This window comes from Watersipora subatra, chromosome 3 (assembly GCF_963576615.1).
Source record: "Watersipora subatra chromosome 3, tzWatSuba1.1, whole genome shotgun sequence".
Taxonomy (NCBI): domain Eukaryota; kingdom Metazoa; phylum Bryozoa; class Gymnolaemata; order Cheilostomatida; family Watersiporidae; genus Watersipora; species Watersipora subatra.
Window position 1 is genome coordinate 12077241 of NC_088710.1, and position 18520 is coordinate 12095760.

Here is an 18520-nt window from a genome sequence, read left to right on the forward strand (position 1 = left end):
ACCTCGAGATTTTTTCAGACTGATCAGCAACTTTTTGCCCAATCACATTAACACAACAGTTCATTATTTATCCAAATGGCAGCAGCATATTTGCTTGGAATGTTTTCCTGCCAGTTTCATAATCCGAATTGATATTTTAACGAAAGAATAATCATACAAACTATATAAACATATTTTTTGCATATCCACTTGATGGTCACGGCGTTGTCATTGGCTCATTAGGCAAAAAAATGCGTAGGCCGGGATTCAATCTTGGGCCTCCCACGTGGCAGGCGAGAATTCTACTACGAAACCACTGATGCTGTCTCGTGACATCACAAACATGGATTTGCTAATGAATGTGTTCTGCAATAAAAAAAACAATGATTTTGGTTGCACAGCCACAACCTCGAGATGTTTTCAGACTCATCAGCAACTTTTTCGCCCAATCACATTAATACAACAGTCCATTAGTTATCCCAACGGTAGAAGCATATTTGCTTGGAAAGGTTTCCTGCTAGTTACATAATGCGACTTGATGTTTTAACGAAAGCATAATCATACAAACTACATAAACATCTTTTTGTATACTCACTTGGTGGTCAGAGCGATTTCATTGCCTAATTAGGCAAGAAAATCCATCGGTCGGGAATCGAACCCGGGCCTCCCGCGTGGCAGGCGAGAATTCTACCACTGAACCACCGATGCTGTTTCATGACAAAACTAAAACGTTTTTGCTATTGCGTATAATTTTTAAGATGATAAAACCCAATGATTTCAGTTACGCAGCCACCACCCCGAGATGTTTTTGGATTTATCAGCAACTTTTTTGCCATATTACATTGATACAACAGTTCATTATTTATCCAAACAGCAGAAGAATCTTTGCTTGGAAAGTTTTCCTGCCAGTTTCATAATGTGAATTGATATTTTAACGAAAGCATAATCATACTAACTACATAAACATTTTTTGTATACTCAATCGGTGGTCAGAGCGTTTTCATTGGCTAATTAGGCACTAAAATGCATCGGCCGGGAATCGAACCCGGGCCTCCCGCGTGGCAGGCGAGAATTCTACCACTGAACCACCGATGCTGTTTCATGACAAAACTAAAACGTTTTTGCTAATGCGTATAATTTTTAAGATGATAAAACCCAATGATTTCAGTTACGCAGCCACCTCCCCGAGATGTTTTAGGACTTATCAGCAACTTTTTTGCCCAATCACATTGATACAACAGTTCATTATTTATCCCAACGGCAAAAGCATATTTGCTTGGAAAGTTTCCCTGCCAGTTCCATAATGCGATTTGATGTTTTAACGAAAGCATAATCATACAAACTACATAAACATCTTTTTGTATACTCACTTGGTGGTCACAGCGTTTTCATTGGCTAGTTAGGCAACAAAATGCATCGGCCGGGAATCGAACCCGGGCCTCCCGCGTGGCAGGCGAGAATTCTACCACCGAACCACCGATGCTGTTTCATGACCAAATTAAAATGTTTTTGCCATTGCGTATAATTTTTAGTATGATAAAACCCAATGATTTTGGTTACACAGCCACAACCTCGAGATGTTTTCAGACTCATCAGCAACTTTTTCGCCCAATCACATTAATGCAACAGTTCATTATATATCCCAACGGCAGAAGAATCTTTGCTTGGAAGGTTTTCCTGCCATTTTCATAATGTGAATTGATGTTTTAACGAAAGCATAATAATACTAACTACATAAACATTTTTTGTATACTCACGCGGTGGTCACAGCGTTTTCATTGCCTAATTAGGCACTAAAATGCATCGGCCGGGAATCGAACCTGGGCCTCCCGCGTAGCAGGCGAGAATTCTATCACTGAACCACCGATGCTGTTTCATGACAAAACTAAAATGTTTTTGCTGTTGCGTATAATTTTTAAGATGATAAAACCCAATGATTTCAGTTACGCAGCCACCTCCCCGAGATGTTTTAGGACTTATCAGCAACTTTTTTGCCCAATCACATTGATACAACAGTTCATTATTTATCCCAACGGCAGAACAATCTTTGCTTGGAAGGTTTTCCTACCACTTTCATAATGTGAATTGATGTTTTAACGAAAGCATAATCATACTAACTACATAAACATTTTTCGTATACTCGCTCGGTGGTCACAGCGTTTTCATTGGCTATTTAGGCAACAAAATGCGTCGGCCGAGAATCGAACCCAAGCTTCCTGCGTGGCAAGGGAGAATTCTACCACTGAACCACTGATGCTGTTTCATGACAAAATTAAAATGTTTTTGCCATTGCGTATAAGTTTTGGTATAATAAAAACAAATAATTTTTTTTTTCACAGCCACCACCTCGAGATTTTTTCAGACTGATCAGCAACTTTTCGCCCAATCACATTAACACAACAGTTCATTATTTATCCAAATGGCAGCAGCATATTTGCTTGGAATGTTTTCCTGCCAGTTTCATAATCCGAATTGATATTTTAACGAAAGAATAATCATACAAACTATATAAACATATTTTTTGCATATCCACTTGATGGTCTCGGCGTTGTCATTGGCTCATTAGGCAAAAAAATGCGTAGGCCGGGATTCAATCTTGGGCCTCCCACGTGGCAGGCGAGAATTCTACTACGGAACCACTGATGCTGTCTCGTGACATCACAAACATGGATTTGCTAATGAATGTGTTCTGCAATAAAAAAAACAATGATTTTGGTTGCACAGCCACAACCTCGAGATGTTTTCAGACTCATCAGCAACTTTTTCGCCCAATCACATTAATACAACAGTCCATTAGTTATCCCAACGGTAGAAGCATATTTGCTTGGAAAGGTTTCCTGCTAGTTACATAATGCGACTTGATGTTTTAACGAAAGCATAATCATACAAACTACATAAACATCTTTTTGTATACTCACTTGGTGGTCAGAGCGATTTCATTGCCTAATTAGGCAAGAAAATCCATCGGTCGGGAATCGAACCCGGGCCTCCCGCGTGGCAGGCGAGAATTCTACCACTGAACCACCGATGCTGTTTCATGACAAAACTAAAACGTTTTTGCTATTGCGTATAATTTTTAAGATGATAAAACCCAATGATTTCAGTTACGCAGCCACCACCCCGAGATGTTTTTGGATTTATCAGCAACTTTTTTGCCATATTACATTGATACAACAGTTCATTATTTATCCAAACAGCAGAAGAATCTTTGCTTGGAAAGTTTTCCTGCCAGTTTCATAATGTGAATTGATATTTTAACGAAAGCATAATCATACTAACTACATAAACATTTTTTGTATACTCAATCGGTGGTCAGAGCGTTTTCATTGGCTAATTAGGCACTAAAATGCATCGGCCGGGAATCGAACCCGGGCCTCCCGCGTGGCAGGCGAGAATTCTACCACTGAACCACCGATGCTGTTTCATGACAAAACTAAAACGTTTTTGCTATTGCGTATAATTTTTAAAATGATAAAACCCAATGATTTCAGTTACGCAGCCACCTCCCCGAGATGTTTTAGGACTTATCAGCAACTTTTTTGCCCAATCACATTGATACAACAGTTCATTATTTATCCCAACGGCAAAAGCATATTTGCTTGGAAAGTTTCCCTGCCAGTTCCATAATGCGATTTGATGTTTTAACGAAAGCATAATCATACAAACTACATAAACATCTTTTTGTATACTCACTTGGTGGTCACAGCGTTTTCATTGGCTAGTTAGGCAACAAAACGCATCGGCCGGGAATCGAACCCAGGCCTCCCGCGTGGCAGGCGAGAATTCTACCACTGAACCACCGATGCTGTTTCATGACAAAACTAAAATGTTTTTGCTATTGCGTATAATTTTTAAGATGATAAAACCCAATGATTTCAGTTACGCAGCCACCTCCTCGAGATGTTTTAGGACTTATCAGCAACTTTTTTGCCCAATCACATTGATACAACAGTTCATTATTTATCCCAACGGCAGAAAAATCTTTGCTTGGAAGGTTTTCCTACCACTTTCATAATGTGAATTGATGTTTTAACGAAAGCATAATCATTCTAACTACATAAACATTTTTTGTATACTCACTCGGTCGTCACAGCGTTTTTATTGCCTAAATAGGCAACAAAATGCATCGGCCGGGAATCGAACCCGGGCCTCCCACGTGGCAGGCGAGAATTCTACCACTGAACCACCGATGCTGTTTCATGACAAAACTAAAATGTTTTTGCCATTGCGTATAATTTTTAAGATGATAAAACCCAATGATTTCAGTTACGCAGCCTCCTCCCCGAGATGTTTTGGGACTTATCAGCAACTTTTTTGCCTAATCACATTGATACAACAGTTCATTATTTATCCCAACGGCAGAACAATCTTTGCTTGGAAGGTTTTCCTACCACTTTCATAATGTGAATTGATGTTTTAACGAAAGCATAATCATACTAACTACATAAACATTTTTCGTATACTCGCTCGGTGGTCACAGCATTTTCATTGGCTAATTAGGCACTAAAATGCATCGGCCGAGAATCGAACCCGGGCCTCCCGCGTGGCAGGCGAGAATTCTACCACTGAACCACCGATGCTGTTTCATGACAAAATTAAAATGTTTTTGCCATTGCGTATAAGTTTTAGTATAATAAAAACAAATAAATTTTGTTACACAGCCACCACCTCGAGATTTTTTCAGACTGATCAGCAACTTTTCGCCCAATCACATTAACACAACAGTTCGTTATTTATCCAAATGGCAGCAGCTTATTTGCTTGGAATGTTTTCCTGCCAGTTTCATAATCCGAATTGATAATTTAACGAAAGAATAATCATACAAACTATATAAACATATTTTTTGCATACCCACTTGATGGTCACGGCGTTGTCATTGGCTCATTAGGCAAAAAAATGCATAGGCCGGGATATAATCTTGGGCCTCCCACGTGGCAGGCGAGAATACTACTACGGAACCACTGATGCTGTCTCGTGTCATCACAAAAATGGATTTGCTATTGAATGTGTTCTGCAATAAGAAAAACAATGATTTTGGTTACACAGCCACAACCTCGAGATGTTTTCAGACTCATCAGCAACTTTTTCGCCCAATCACATTAATACAACAGTCCATTAGTTATCCCAACGGTAGAAGCATATTTGCTTGGAAAGTTTTCCTTCTAGTTAGCTAATGCGACTTGATGTTTTGACGAAAGTATAATCATACAAACTACATAAACATCTTTTTGTATACTCACTTGGTGGTCACAGCGTTTTCATTGGCTAATTAGGCACTAAAATGCATCGGCCGGGAATCGAACCCGGGCCTCCCGCGTGGCAGGCGAGAATTCTACCACTGAACCACCGATGCTGTTTCATGACAAAACTAAAACGTTTTTGCTATTGCGTATAATTTTCAAGATGATAAAACCCAATGATTTCAGTTACGCAGCCACCACCCCGAGATGTTTTTGGACTTATCAGCAACTTTTTTGCCATATCACATTGATACAACAGTTCATTATTTATCCCAACGGCAGAAGAATCTTTGCTTGGAAGGTTTTTCTGCCAGTTTCATAATGCGAAGTGATGTTTTAACGAAAGCATAATCATACAAACTACATAAACATCTCTTTGTATACTCACTTGGTGGTCACAGCGTTTTCATTGCCTAATTAGGCAACAAAATCCATCGGCCGGGAATCGAACCCGGGCCTCCCGCGTGGCAGGCGAGAATTCTACCACTGAACCACCGATGCTGTTTCATGACAAAACTAAAATGTTTTTGCTATTGCGTATAAATTTTAAGATGATAAAACCCAATGATTTCAGTTACGCAGCCACCACCCCGAGATGTTTTTGGACTTATCAGCAACTTTTTTGCCATATCACATTGATACAACAGTTCATTATATATCCCACTGGCCGAACAATCTTTGCTTGGAAGGTTTTCCTGCTAGTTTCAAAATGCGAATTGACGTTTTAACAAAAGCGTAATCATACAAACTACATAAACATCTTTTTGTATACTCACTTGGTGGTCACAGTGTTTTCATTGGCTATTTAGGCAACAAAATGCGTTGGCCGAGAATCGAACCCAAGCTTCCTGCTTGGCAAGGGAGAATTCTACCACTGAACCACCGATGCTGTTTCATGACAAAATTAAAATGTTTTTGCCATTGCGTATAAGTTTTAGTATAATAAAAACAAATGATCTTTGTTACACAGCCACCACCTCGAGTTTTTTTCAGACTGATCAGCAACTTTCCGCCCAATCACAATAACACAACAGTTCATTATTTATCCAAATGGCAGCAGCATATTTGCTTGGAATGTTTTTCTGCCAGTTTCATAATCCGAATTGATATTTTAACGAAAGAATAATCATACAAACTATATAAACATATTTTTTGCATACCCACTTGATGGTCACGGCGTTGTCATTGGCTCATTAGGCAAGAAAATGCGTAGGCCGGGATTCAATCTTGGGCCTCGCACGTGGCAGGCGAGAATTCTACTACGGAACCACTGATGCTGTCTCGTGACATCACAAAAATGGATTTGCTATTGAATGTGTTCTGCAATAAAAAAAACAATGATTTTGGTTACACAGCCACAACCTCGAGATGTTTTCAGACTTATCAGCAACTTTTTCGCCCAATCACAATAATACAACAGTTCATTATTTATCCCAACGGCAAAAGCATATTTGCTTGGAAAGTTTCCCTGCCAGTTCCATAATGCGATTTGATGTTTTAACGAAAGCATAATCATACAAACTACATAAACATCTTTTTGTATACTCAATCGGTGGTCAGAGCGTTTTCATTGGCTAATTAGGCACTAAAATGCATCGGCCGGGAATCGAACCCGGGCCTCCCGCGTGGCAGGCGAGAATTCTACCACTGAACCACCGATGCTGTTTCATGACAAAACTAAAACGTTTTTGCTATTGCGTATAAATTTTAAGATGATAAAACCCAATGATTTCAGTTACGCAGCCACCACCCCGAGATGTTTTTGGACTTATCAGCAACTTTTTTGCCATATCACATTGATAAAACAGTTCATTATATATCCCACCGGCCGAACAATCTTTGCTTGGAAGGTTTTCCTGCTAGTTTCAAAATGCGAATTGACGTTTTAACAAAAGCGTAATCATACAAACTACATAAACATCTTTTTGTATACTCACTTGGTGGTCACAGTGTTTTCATTGGCTATTTAGGCAACAAAATGCGTTGGCCGAGAATCGAACCCAAGCTTCCTGCTTGGCAAGGGAGAATTCTACCACTGAACCACCGATGCTGTTTCATGACAAAATTAAAATGTTTTTGCCATTGCGTATAAGTTTTAGTATAATAAAAACAAATGATCTTTGTTACACAGCCACCACCTCGAGTTTTTTTCAGACTGATCAGCAACTTTCCGCCCAATCACAATAACACAACAGTTCATTATTTATCCAAATGGCAGCAGCATATTTGCTTGGAATGTTTTTCTGCCAGTTTCATAATCCGAATTGATATTTTAACGAAAGAATAATCATACAAACTATATAAACATATTTTTTGCATACCCACTTGATGGTCACGGCGTTGTCATTGGCTCATTAGGCAAGAAAATGCGTAGGCCGGGATTCAAACTTGGGCCTCGCACGTGGCAGGCGAGAATTCTACTACGGAACCACTGATGCTGTCTCGTGACATCACAAAAATGGATTTGCTATTGAATGTGTTCTGCAATAAAAAAAACAATGATTTTGGTTACACAGCCACAACCTCGAGATGTTTTCAGACTTATCAGCAACTTTTTCGCCCAATCACAATAATACAACAGTTCATTATTTATCCCAACGGCAAAAGCATATTTGCTTGGAAAGTTTCCCTGCCAGTTCCATAATGCGATTTGATGTTTTAACGAAAGCATAATCATACAAACTACATAAACATCTTTTTGTATACTCACTTGGTGGTCACAGCGTTTTCATTGGCTAGTTAGGCAACAAAATGCATCGGCCGGGAATCGAACCCAGGCCTCCCGCGTGGCAGTCGAGAATTCTACCACTGAACCACCGATGCTGTTTCATGACCAAATTAAAATGTTTTTGCCCTTGCGTATATTTTTTAGTATGATAAAACCCAATGGTTTCAGTTACACAGCCACCACCTCGAAATGTTTTCGGACTTGTCAGCAACTTTTTTGCCATATCACATAGATACAACAGTTCATTATTTATCCCAACGGCTGAAGAATCTTTGCTTGGAAGGTTTTTCTGCCAGTTTCATAATGCGAAGTGATGTTTTAACGAAAGCATAATCATACAATCTACATAAAACATCTTTTTGTATACTAACTTGATGGTCACAGCGTTTTCATTGGCTGATTAGGCAACAAAATGCATCGGCCGGGAATCGAACCCAAGCCTCCTGCGTGGCAGGCGAGAATTCTACCACTGAACCACCGATGCAAATTCATGACAAAACTAAAATGTTTTTGCCATTGCGTATGATTTTTAGTATAATAAAACCAATGATTTCAGTTACACAGCCACCACCTCGAGATGTTTTCAGACTTATCAGCAACTTTTTCGCCCAATCATAATAATACAACAGTTCATTATTTATCCCAACGGCAAAAGCATATTTGCTTGGAAAGTTTCCCTGCCAGTTCCATAATGTGATTTGATGTTTTAACGAAAGCATAATCATACAAACTACATAAACATCTTTTTGTATACTCACTCGGTGGTCACAGCGTTTTTATTGCCTAATTAAGCAACAAAATCCATCGGCCGGGAATCGAACCCGGGCTTCCCGCGTGGCAGGCGAGAATTCTATCACTGAACCACCGATGCTGTTTTATGACAAAACTAAAATGTTTTTGCTATTGCGTATAATTTTTAAGATGATAAAACCTAACGATTTCAGTTACGCAGCCACCACCCCGAGATGTTTTTGGACTTATCAGCAACTTTTTTGTCCAATCACATTGATACAACAGTTCATTATATATCCCAACGGCAGAAGAATCTTTGCTTGGAAGGTTTTCCTGCCATTTTCATAATGTGAATTGATGTTTTAACGAAAGCATAATAATACTAACTACATAAACATTGTTTGTATACTCACGCGGTGTTCACAGCGTTTTTATTGCCTAATTAGGCAACAAAATGCATCGGCCGTGAATCGAACCCGGGCCTCCTGCGTGGCAGGCGAGAGTTCTACCACTGAACCACCGATGCTGTTTCATGACAGAACAAAAATGTTTTTGCCATTGCGTATAATTTTTAAGATGATAAAACCCAATGATTTCAGTTACGCAGCCACCTCCCCGAGATGTTTTGTGACTTATCAGCAACTTTTTTGCCTAATCACATTGATACAACAGTTCATTATTTATCCCCACGGCAGAATAATCTTTGCTTGGAAGGTTTTCCTACCACTTTCATAATGTGAATTGATGTTTTAACGAAAGCATAATCATACTAACTACATAAACATTTTTCGTATACTCACTCGGTGGTCACAGCGTTTTCATTGGCTAATTAGGCACTAAAATGCATCGGCCGGGAATCGAACCCGGGCCTCCCGCGTGGCAGGCGAGAATTCTACCACTGAACCACCGATGCTGTTTCATGACAAAATTAAAATGTTTTTGCCATTGCGTATAAGTTTTAGTATAATAAAAACAAATAAATTTTGTTACACAGCCACCACCTCGAGATTTTTTCAGACTGATCAGCAACTTTTCGCCCAATCACATTAACACAACAGTTCATTATTTATCCAAATGACAGCAGCATATTTGCTTGGAATGTTTTCCTGCCAGTTTCATAATCCGAATTGATAATTTAACGAAAGAATAATCATACAAACTATATAAACATATTTTTTGCATACCCACTTGATGGTCACGGCGTTGTCATTGGCTCATTAGGCAAAAAAATGCATAGGCCGGGATTTAATCTTGGGCCTCCCACGTGGCAGGCGAGAATACTACTACGGAACCACTGATGCTGTCTCGTGACATCACAAAAGTGGATTTGCTATTGAATGTGTTCTGCAATAAGAAAAACAATGATTTTGGTTACACAGCCACAACCTCGAGATGTTTTCAGACTCATCAGCAACTTTTTCGCCCAATCACATTAATACAACAGTCCATTAGTTATCCCGACGGTAGAAGCATATCTGCTTGGAAAGTTTTCCTTCTAGTTACATAATGTGACTTGATGTTTTAACGAAAGCATAATCATACAAACTACATGTACATGAACATTTTTCGTATACTCACTTGGTGGTCACAGCGTTTTCATTGGCTAATTAGGCACTAAAATGCATCGGCCGGGAATCGAACCCGGGCCTCCCGCGTGGCAGGCGAGAATTCTACCACTGAACCACCGATGCTGTTTCATGACAAAATTAAAATGTTTTTGCCATTGCGTATAAGTTTGAGTATAATAAAAACAAATAAATTTTGTTACACAGCCACCACCTCGAGATTTTTTCAGACTGATCAGCAACTTTTCGCCCAATCACATTAACACAACAGTTCATTATTTATCCAAATGGCAGCAGCATATTTGCTTGGAATGTTTTCCTGCCAGTTTCATAATCCGAATTGATAATTTAACGAAAGAATAATCATACAAACTATATAAACATATTTTTTGCATACCCACTTGATGGTCACGGCGTTGTCATTGGCTCATTAGGCAAAAAAATGCATAGGCCGGGATTCAATCTTGGGCCTCGCACGTGGCAGGCGAGAATTCTACTACGGAACCACTGATGCTGTCTCGTGACATCACAAAAATGGATTTGCTATTGAATGTGTTCTGCAATAAAAAAAACAATGATTTTGGTTACACAGCCACAACCTCGAGATGTTTTCAGACTCATCAGCAACTTTTTCGCCCAATCACATTAATACAACAGTCCATTAGTTATCCCAACGGTAGAAGCATATTTGCTTGGAAAGTTTTACTGCTAGTTACATAATTCGACTTGATGTTTTAACGAAAGCATAATCATACAAACTACATAAACATCTCTTTGTATACTCACTTGGTGGTCACAGCGTTTTCATTGCCTAATTAGGCAACAAAATCCATCGGCCAGGAATCGAACCCGGGCCTCCCGCGTGGCAGGCGAGAATTCTACCACTGAACCACCGATGCTGTTTCATGACAAAACTAAAATGTTTTTGCTATTGCGTATAAATTTTAAGATGATAAAACCCAATGATTTCAGTTACGCAGCCACCACCCCGAGATGTTTTTGGACTTATCAGCAACTTTTTTGCCATATCACATTGATACAACAGTTCATTATATATCCCACCGGCCGAACAATCTTTGCTTGGAAGGTTTTCCTGCTAGTTTCAAAATGCGAATTGACGTTTTAACAAAAGCGTAATCATACAAACTACATAAACATCTTTTTGTATACTCACTTGGTGGTCACAGTGTTTTCATTGGCTATTTAGGCAACAAAATGCGTTGGCCGAGAATCGAACCCAAGCTTCCTGCTTGGCAAGGGAGAATTCTACCACTGAACCACCGATGCTGTTTCATGACAAAATTAAAATGTTTTTGCCATTGCGTATAAGTTTTAGTATAATAAAAACAAATGATCTTTGTTACACAGCCACCACCTCGAGTTTTTTTCAGACTGATCAGCAACTTTCCGCCCAATCACAATAACACAACAGTTCATTATTTATCCAAATGGCAGCAGCATATTTGCTTGGAATGTTTTTCTGCCAGTTTCATAATCCGAATTGATATTTTAACGAAAGAATAATCATACAAACTATATAAACATATTTTTTGCATACCCACTTGATGGTCACGGCGTTGTCATTGGCTCATTAGGCAAAAAAATGCGTAGGCCGGGATTCAATCTTGGGCCTCGCACGTGGCAGGCGAGAATTCTACTACGGAACCACTGATGCTGTCTCGTGACATCACAAAAATGGATTTGCTATTGAATGTGTTCTGCAATAAAAAAAACAATGATTTTGGTTACACAGCCACAACCTCGAGATGTTTTCAGACTTATCAGCAACTTTTTCGCCCAATCACAATAATACAACAGTTCATTATTTATCCCAACGGCAAAAGCATATTTGCTTGGAAAGTTTCCCTGCCAGTTCCATAATGCGATTTGATGTTTTAACGAAAGCATAATCATACAAACTACATAAACATCTTTTTGTATACTCAATCGGTGGTCAGAGCGTTTTCATTGGCTAATTAGGCACTAAAATGCATTGGCCGGGAATCGAACCCGGGCCTCCCGCGTGGCAGGCGAGAATTCTACCACTGAACCACCGATGCTGTTTCATGACAAAACTAAAACGTTTTTGCTATTGCGTATAATTTTTAAGATGATAAAACCCAATGATTTCAGTTACGCAGCCACCTCCCCGAGATGTTTTAGGACTTATCAGCAACTTTTTTGCCCAATCACATTGATACAACAGTTCATTATTTATCCCAACGGCAAAAGCATATTTGCTTGGAAAGTTTCCCTGCCAGTTCCATAATGCGATTTGATGTTTTAACGAAAGCATAATCATACAAACTACATAAACATCTTTTTGTATACTCACTTGGTGGTCACAGCGTTTTCATTGGCTAGTTAGGCAACAAAATGCATCGGCCAAGAATCGAACCCAGGCCTCCCGCGTGGCAGGCGAGAATTCTACCACTGAACCACCGATGCTGTTTCATGACCAAATTAAAATGTTTTTGCCCTTGCGTATATTTTTTAGTATGATAAAACCCAATGGTTTCAGTTACACAGCCACCACCTCGAAATGTTTTCGAACTTGTCAGCAACTTTTTTGCCATATCACATAGATACAACAGTTCATTATTTATCCCAACGGCAGAAGAATCTTTGCTTGGAAGGTTTTTCTGCCAGTTTCATAATGCGAAGTGATGTTTTAACGAAAGCATAATCATACAATCTACATAAAACATCTTTTTGTATACTAACTTGATGGTCACAGCGTTTTCATTGGCTGATTAGGCAACAAAATGCATCGGCCGGGAATCGAACCCAAGCCTCCTGCGTGGCAGGCGAGAATTCTACCACTGAACCACCGATGCAAATTCATGACAAAACTAAAATGTTTTTGCCATTGCGTATGATTTTTAGTATAATAAAACCAATGATTTCAGTTACACAGCCACCACCTCGAGATGTTTTCAGACTTATCAGCAACTTTTTCGCCCAATCATAATAATACAACAGTTCATTATTTATCCCAACGGCAAAAGCATATTTGCTTGGAAAGTTTCCCTGCCAGTTCCATAATGTGATTTGATGTTTTAACGAAAGCATAATCATACAAACTACATAAACATCTTTTTGTATACTCACTCGGTGGTCACAGCGTTTTTATTGCCTAATTAAGCAACAAAATCCATCGGCCGGGAATCGAACCCGGGCTTCCCGCGTGGCAGGCGAGAATTCTATCACTGAACCACCGATGCTGTTTTATGACAAAACTAAAATGTTTTTGCTATTGCGTATAATTTTTAAGATGATAAAACCTAACGATTTCAGTTACGCAGCCACCACCCCGAGATGTTTTTGGACTTATCAGCAACTTTTTTGTCCAATCACATTGATACAACAGTTCATTATATATCCCAACGGCAGAAGAATCTTTGCTTGGAAGGTTTTCCTGCCATTTTCATAATGTGAATTGATGTTTTAACGAAAGCATAATAATACTAACTACATAAACATTGTTTGTATACTCACGCGGTGTTCACAGCGTTTTTATTGCCTAATGAGGCAACAAAATGCATCGGCCGGGAATCGAACCCGGGCCTCCTGCGTGGCAGGCGAGAGTTCTACCACTGAACCACCGATGCTGTTTCATGACAGAACAAAAATGTTTTTGCCATTGCGTATAATTTTTAAGATGATAAAACCCAATGATTTCAGTTACGCAGCCACCTCCCCGAGATGTTTTGTGACTTATCAGCAACTTTTTTGCCTAATCACATTGATACAACAGTTCATTATTTATCCCCACGGCAGAATAATCTTTGCTTGGAAGGTTTTCCTACCACTTTCATAATGTGAATTGATGTTTTAACGAAAGCATAATCATACTAACTACATAAACATTTTTCGTATACTCACTCGGTGGTCACAGCGTTTTCATTGGCTAATTAGGCACTAAAATGCATCGGCCGGGAATCGAACCCGGGCCTCCCGCGTGGCAGGCGAGAATTCTACCACTGAACCACCGATGCTGTTTCATGACAAAATTAAAATGTTTTTGCCATTGCGTATAAGTTTTAGTATAATAAAAACAAATAAATTTTGTTACACAGCCACCACCTCGAGATTTTTTCAGACTGATCAGCAACTTTTCGCCCAATCACATTAACACAACAGTTCATTATTTATCCAAATGACAGCAGCATATTTGCTTGGAATGTTTTCCTGCCAGTTTCATAATCCGAATTGATAATTTAACGAAAGAATAATCATACAAACTATATAAACATATTTTTTGCATACCCACTTGATGGTCACGGCGTTGTCATTGGCTCATTAGGCAAAAAAATGCATAGGCCGGGATTTAATCTTGGGCCTCCCACGTGGCAGGCGAGAATACTACTACGGAACCACTGATGCTGTCTCGTGACATCACAAAAGTGGATTTGCTATTGAATGTGTTCTGCAATAAGAAAAACAATGATTTTGGTTTCACAGCCACAACCTCGAGATGTTTTCAGACTCATCAGCAACTTTTTCGCCCAATCACATTAATACAACAGTCCATTAGTTATCCCGACGGTAGAAGCATATTTGCTTGGAAAGTTTTCCTTCTAGTTACATAATGTGACTTGATGTTTTAACGAAAGCATAATCATACAAACTACATGTACATAAACATTTTTCGTATACTCACTTGGTGGTCACAGCGTTTTCATTGGCTAATTAGGCACTAAAATGCATCGGCCGGGAATCGAACCCGGGCCTCCCGCGTGGCAGGCGAGAATTCTACCACTGAACCACCGATGCTGTTTCATGACAAAATTAAAATGTTTTTGCCATTGCGTATAAGTTTGAGTATAAAAAAAACAAATAAATTTTGTTACACAGCCACCACCTCGAGATTTTTTCAGACTGATCAGCAACTTTTCGCCCAATCACATTAACACAACAGTTCATTATTTATCCAAATGGCAGCAGCATATTTGCTTGGAATGTTTTCCTGCCAGTTTCATAATCCGAATTGATAATTTAACGAAAGAATAATCATACAAACTATATAAACATATTTTTTGCATACCCACTTGATGGTCACGGCGTTGTCATTGGCTCATTAGGCAAAAAAATGCATAGGCCGGGATTCAATCTTGGGCCTCGCACGTGGCAGGCGAGAATTCTACTACGGAACCACTGATGCTGTCTCGTGACATCACAAAAATGGATTTGCTATTGAATGTGTTCTGCAATAAGAAAAACAATGATTTTGGTTACACAACCGCAACCTCGAGATGTTTTCAGACTTATCAGCAACTTTTTCGCCCAATCACATTAATACAACAGTTCATTATTTATCCCAACGGCAAAAGCATATTTGCTTGGAAAGTTTTCCTTCTAGTTACATAATGCGACTTGATGTTTTAACGAAAGCATAATCATACAAACTACATAAACATCTTTTTGTATACTCACTTGGTGGTCACAGCGTTTTCATTGGCTAATTAGGCACTAAAATTCATCGGCCGGGAATCGAACCCGGGCCTCCCGCGTGGCAGGCGAGAATTCTACCACTGAACCACCGATGCTGTTTCATGACGAAACTAAAACGTTTTTGCTATTGCGTATAATTTTTAAGATGATAAAACCCAATGATTTCAGTTACGCAGCCTCCTCCCCGAGATGTTTTTGGACTTATCAGCAACTTTTTTGCCATATCACATTGATACAACAGTTCATTATTTATCCCAACGGCAGAACAATCTTTGCTTGGAAAGTTTTCCTACCACTTTCATAATGTGAATTGATGTTTTAACGAAAGCATAATCATACTAACTACATAAACATTTTTCGTATACTCATTTGGTGGTCACAGCGTTTTCATTGGCTAATTAGGCACTAAAATGCATCGGCCGGGAATCGAACCCGGGCCTCCCGCGTGGCAGGCGAGAATTCTACCACTGAACCACCGATGCTGTTTCATGACGAAACTAAAACGTTTTTGCTATTGCGTATAATTTTTAAGATGATAAAACCCAATGATTTCAGTTACGCAGCCTCCTCCCCGAGATGTTTTTGGACTTATCAGCAACTTTTTTGCCATATCACATTGATACAACAGTTCATTATTTATCCCAACGGCAGAACAATCTTTGCTTGGAAAGTTTTCCTACCACTTTCATAATGTGAATTGATGTTTTAACGAAAGCATAATCATGCTAACTACATAAACATTTTTCGTATACTCATTTGGTGGTCACAGCGTTTTCATTGGCTAATTAGGCACTAAAATGCATCGGCCGGGAATCGAACCCGGGCCTCCCGCGTGGCAGGCGAGAATTCTACCACTGAACCACCGATGCTGTTTCATGACAAAATTAAAATGTTTTTGCCATTGCGTATAAGTTTTAGTATAATAAAAACAAATAAATTTTGTTACACAGCCACCACCTCGAGATTTTTTCAGACTGATCAGCAACTTTTCGCCCAATCACATTAACACAACAGTTCATTATTTATCCCAACGGCAGAAAAATCTTTGCTTGGAAGGTTTTCCTACCACTTTCATAATGTGAATTGATGTTTAAACGAAAGCATAATCATTCTAACTACATAAACATTTTTTGTATACTCACTCGGTGGTCACAGCGTTTTTATTGCCTAAATAGGCAACAAAATGCATCGGCCGGGAATCGAACCCGTGCCTCCCGCGTGGCAGTCGAGAATTCTACCACTGAACCACCGATGCTGTTTCATGACAAAATTAAAATGTTTTTGCCATTGCGTATAAGTTTTAGTATAATAAAAACAAATAAATTTTGTTACACAGCCACCACCTCGAGATTTTTTCAGACTGATCAGCAACTTTTCGCCCAATCACATTAACACAACAGTTCATTATTTATCCAAATGGCAGCAGCATATTTGCTTGGAATGTTTTCCTGCCAGTTTCATAATCCGAATTGATAATTTAACGAAAGAATAATCATACAAACTATATAAACATATTTTTTGCATACCCACTTGATGGTCACGGCGTTGTCATTGGCTCATTAGGCAAAAAAATGCATAGGCCGGGATTTAATCTTGGGCCTCCCACGTGGCAGGCGAGAATACTACTACGGAACCACTGATGCTGTCTCGTGACATCACAAAAATGGATTTGCTATTGAATGTGTTCTGCAATAAGAAAAACAATGATTTTGGTTACACAGCCACAACCTCGAGATGTTTTCAGACTCATCAGCAACTTTTTCGCCCAATCACATTAATACAACAGTCCATTAGTTATCCCAACGGTAGAAGCATATTTGCTTGGAAAGTTTTCCTTCTAGTTACATAATGCGAAGTGATGTTTTAACGAAAGCATAATCATACAAACTACATAAAAATCTTTTTGTATACTCACTTGGTGGTCACAGCGTTTTCATTGGCTAATTAGGCACTAAAATGCATCGGCCGGGAATCGAACCCGGGCCTCCCGCGTGGCAGGCGAGAATTCTACCACTGAACCACCGATGCTGTTTCATGACAAAACTAAAACGTTTTTGCTATTGCGTATAATTTTTAAGATGATAAAACCCAATGATTTCAGTTACGCAGCCACCACCCCGAGATGTTTTTGGACTTATCAGCAACTTTTTTGCCATATCACATTGATACAACAGTTCCTTATTTATCCCAACGGCAAAAGCATATTTGCTTGGAAAGTTTCCCTGCCAGTTCCATAATGCGATTTGATGTTTTAACGAAAGCATAATCATACAAACTACATAAACATCTTTTTGTATACTCACTTGGTGGTCACAGCGTTTTCATTGGCTAGTTAGGCAACAAAATGCATCGGCCGGGAATCGAACCCAGGCCTCCCGCGTGGCAGGCGAGAATTCTACCACTGAACCACCGATGCTGCTTCATGACCAAATTAAAATGTTTTTGCCATTGCGTATATTTTTTAGTATGATAAAACCCAATGGTTTCAGTTACAAAGCCACCACCTCGAAATGTTTTCGGACTTGTCAGCAACTTTTTTGCCATATCACATTGATACAACAGTTCATTATTTATCCCAACGGCAGAAGAATCTTTCCTTGGAAGGTTTTTCTGCCAGTTTCATAATGCGAAGTGATGTTTTAACGAAAGCATAATCATACAATCTACATAAAACATCTTTTTGTATACTAACTTGATGGTCACAGCGTTTTCATTGGCTGATTAGGCAACAAAATGCATCGGCCGGGAATCGAACCCAAGCCTCCTGCGTGGCAGGCGAGAATTCTACCACTGAACCACCGATGCCAATTCATGACAAAACT

The 18520-nt window shown here is 39.3% G+C and overlaps 24 non-coding genes across 24 annotated transcripts; all 24 read right to left on the reverse strand.

Moving 5' to 3' along the window:
- Positions 1 to 1003: 1003 nt before the first annotated feature.
- Positions 1004 to 1074, reverse strand: Trnag-gcc (transfer RNA glycine (anticodon GCC)). Its single transcript has one exon. It is a non-coding gene; the product is annotated as a tRNA-Gly (tRNA).
- A 317-nt stretch (positions 1075 to 1391) lies between these two features.
- Positions 1392 to 1462, reverse strand: Trnag-gcc (transfer RNA glycine (anticodon GCC)). Its single transcript has one exon. It is a non-coding gene; the product is annotated as a tRNA-Gly (tRNA).
- A 316-nt stretch (positions 1463 to 1778) lies between these two features.
- On the reverse strand, positions 1779 to 1849 carry Trnas-gcu (transfer RNA serine (anticodon GCU)). Its single transcript has one exon. It is a non-coding gene; the product is annotated as a tRNA-Ser (tRNA).
- A 1477-nt stretch (positions 1850 to 3326) lies between these two features.
- On the reverse strand, positions 3327 to 3397 carry Trnag-gcc (transfer RNA glycine (anticodon GCC)). Its single transcript has one exon. It is a non-coding gene; the product is annotated as a tRNA-Gly (tRNA).
- A 317-nt stretch (positions 3398 to 3714) lies between these two features.
- Positions 3715 to 3785, reverse strand: Trnag-gcc (transfer RNA glycine (anticodon GCC)). The gene has a single exon. It is a non-coding gene; the product is annotated as a tRNA-Gly (tRNA).
- Positions 3786 to 4101: 316 nt separating this feature from the next.
- Trnag-gcc (transfer RNA glycine (anticodon GCC)) lies at positions 4102 to 4172 on the reverse strand. Its single transcript has one exon. It is a non-coding gene; the product is annotated as a tRNA-Gly (tRNA).
- A 316-nt stretch (positions 4173 to 4488) lies between these two features.
- On the reverse strand, positions 4489 to 4559 carry Trnag-gcc (transfer RNA glycine (anticodon GCC)). Its single transcript has one exon. It is a non-coding gene; the product is annotated as a tRNA-Gly (tRNA).
- A 702-nt stretch (positions 4560 to 5261) lies between these two features.
- On the reverse strand, positions 5262 to 5332 carry Trnag-gcc (transfer RNA glycine (anticodon GCC)). The gene has a single exon. It is a non-coding gene; the product is annotated as a tRNA-Gly (tRNA).
- Positions 5333 to 5649: 317 nt separating this feature from the next.
- On the reverse strand, positions 5650 to 5720 carry Trnag-gcc (transfer RNA glycine (anticodon GCC)). Its single transcript has one exon. It is a non-coding gene; the product is annotated as a tRNA-Gly (tRNA).
- Positions 5721 to 6810: 1090 nt separating this feature from the next.
- Trnag-gcc (transfer RNA glycine (anticodon GCC)) lies at positions 6811 to 6881 on the reverse strand. Its single transcript has one exon. It is a non-coding gene; the product is annotated as a tRNA-Gly (tRNA).
- Positions 6882 to 7971: 1090 nt separating this feature from the next.
- Trnag-gcc (transfer RNA glycine (anticodon GCC)) lies at positions 7972 to 8042 on the reverse strand. The gene has a single exon. It is a non-coding gene; the product is annotated as a tRNA-Gly (tRNA).
- Positions 8043 to 9134: 1092 nt separating this feature from the next.
- Trnag-gcc (transfer RNA glycine (anticodon GCC)) lies at positions 9135 to 9205 on the reverse strand. The gene has a single exon. It is a non-coding gene; the product is annotated as a tRNA-Gly (tRNA).
- Positions 9206 to 9521: 316 nt separating this feature from the next.
- Trnag-gcc (transfer RNA glycine (anticodon GCC)) lies at positions 9522 to 9592 on the reverse strand. Its single transcript has one exon. It is a non-coding gene; the product is annotated as a tRNA-Gly (tRNA).
- A 707-nt stretch (positions 9593 to 10299) lies between these two features.
- On the reverse strand, positions 10300 to 10370 carry Trnag-gcc (transfer RNA glycine (anticodon GCC)). The gene has a single exon. It is a non-coding gene; the product is annotated as a tRNA-Gly (tRNA).
- Positions 10371 to 12233: 1863 nt separating this feature from the next.
- Positions 12234 to 12304, reverse strand: Trnag-gcc (transfer RNA glycine (anticodon GCC)). The gene has a single exon. It is a non-coding gene; the product is annotated as a tRNA-Gly (tRNA).
- Positions 12305 to 13784: 1480 nt separating this feature from the next.
- Positions 13785 to 13855, reverse strand: Trnag-gcc (transfer RNA glycine (anticodon GCC)). The gene has a single exon. It is a non-coding gene; the product is annotated as a tRNA-Gly (tRNA).
- A 316-nt stretch (positions 13856 to 14171) lies between these two features.
- Trnag-gcc (transfer RNA glycine (anticodon GCC)) lies at positions 14172 to 14242 on the reverse strand. The gene has a single exon. It is a non-coding gene; the product is annotated as a tRNA-Gly (tRNA).
- Positions 14243 to 14949: 707 nt separating this feature from the next.
- Trnag-gcc (transfer RNA glycine (anticodon GCC)) lies at positions 14950 to 15020 on the reverse strand. Its single transcript has one exon. It is a non-coding gene; the product is annotated as a tRNA-Gly (tRNA).
- A 702-nt stretch (positions 15021 to 15722) lies between these two features.
- On the reverse strand, positions 15723 to 15793 carry Trnag-gcc (transfer RNA glycine (anticodon GCC)). The gene has a single exon. It is a non-coding gene; the product is annotated as a tRNA-Gly (tRNA).
- Positions 15794 to 16109: 316 nt separating this feature from the next.
- Positions 16110 to 16180, reverse strand: Trnag-gcc (transfer RNA glycine (anticodon GCC)). Its single transcript has one exon. It is a non-coding gene; the product is annotated as a tRNA-Gly (tRNA).
- A 316-nt stretch (positions 16181 to 16496) lies between these two features.
- Trnag-gcc (transfer RNA glycine (anticodon GCC)) lies at positions 16497 to 16567 on the reverse strand. Its single transcript has one exon. It is a non-coding gene; the product is annotated as a tRNA-Gly (tRNA).
- Positions 16568 to 16882: 315 nt separating this feature from the next.
- Positions 16883 to 16953, reverse strand: Trnag-gcc (transfer RNA glycine (anticodon GCC)). The gene has a single exon. It is a non-coding gene; the product is annotated as a tRNA-Gly (tRNA).
- Positions 16954 to 17655: 702 nt separating this feature from the next.
- On the reverse strand, positions 17656 to 17726 carry Trnag-gcc (transfer RNA glycine (anticodon GCC)). The gene has a single exon. It is a non-coding gene; the product is annotated as a tRNA-Gly (tRNA).
- A 317-nt stretch (positions 17727 to 18043) lies between these two features.
- Trnag-gcc (transfer RNA glycine (anticodon GCC)) lies at positions 18044 to 18114 on the reverse strand. The gene has a single exon. It is a non-coding gene; the product is annotated as a tRNA-Gly (tRNA).
- Between the last annotated feature and the right edge of the window lie 406 nt (positions 18115 to 18520).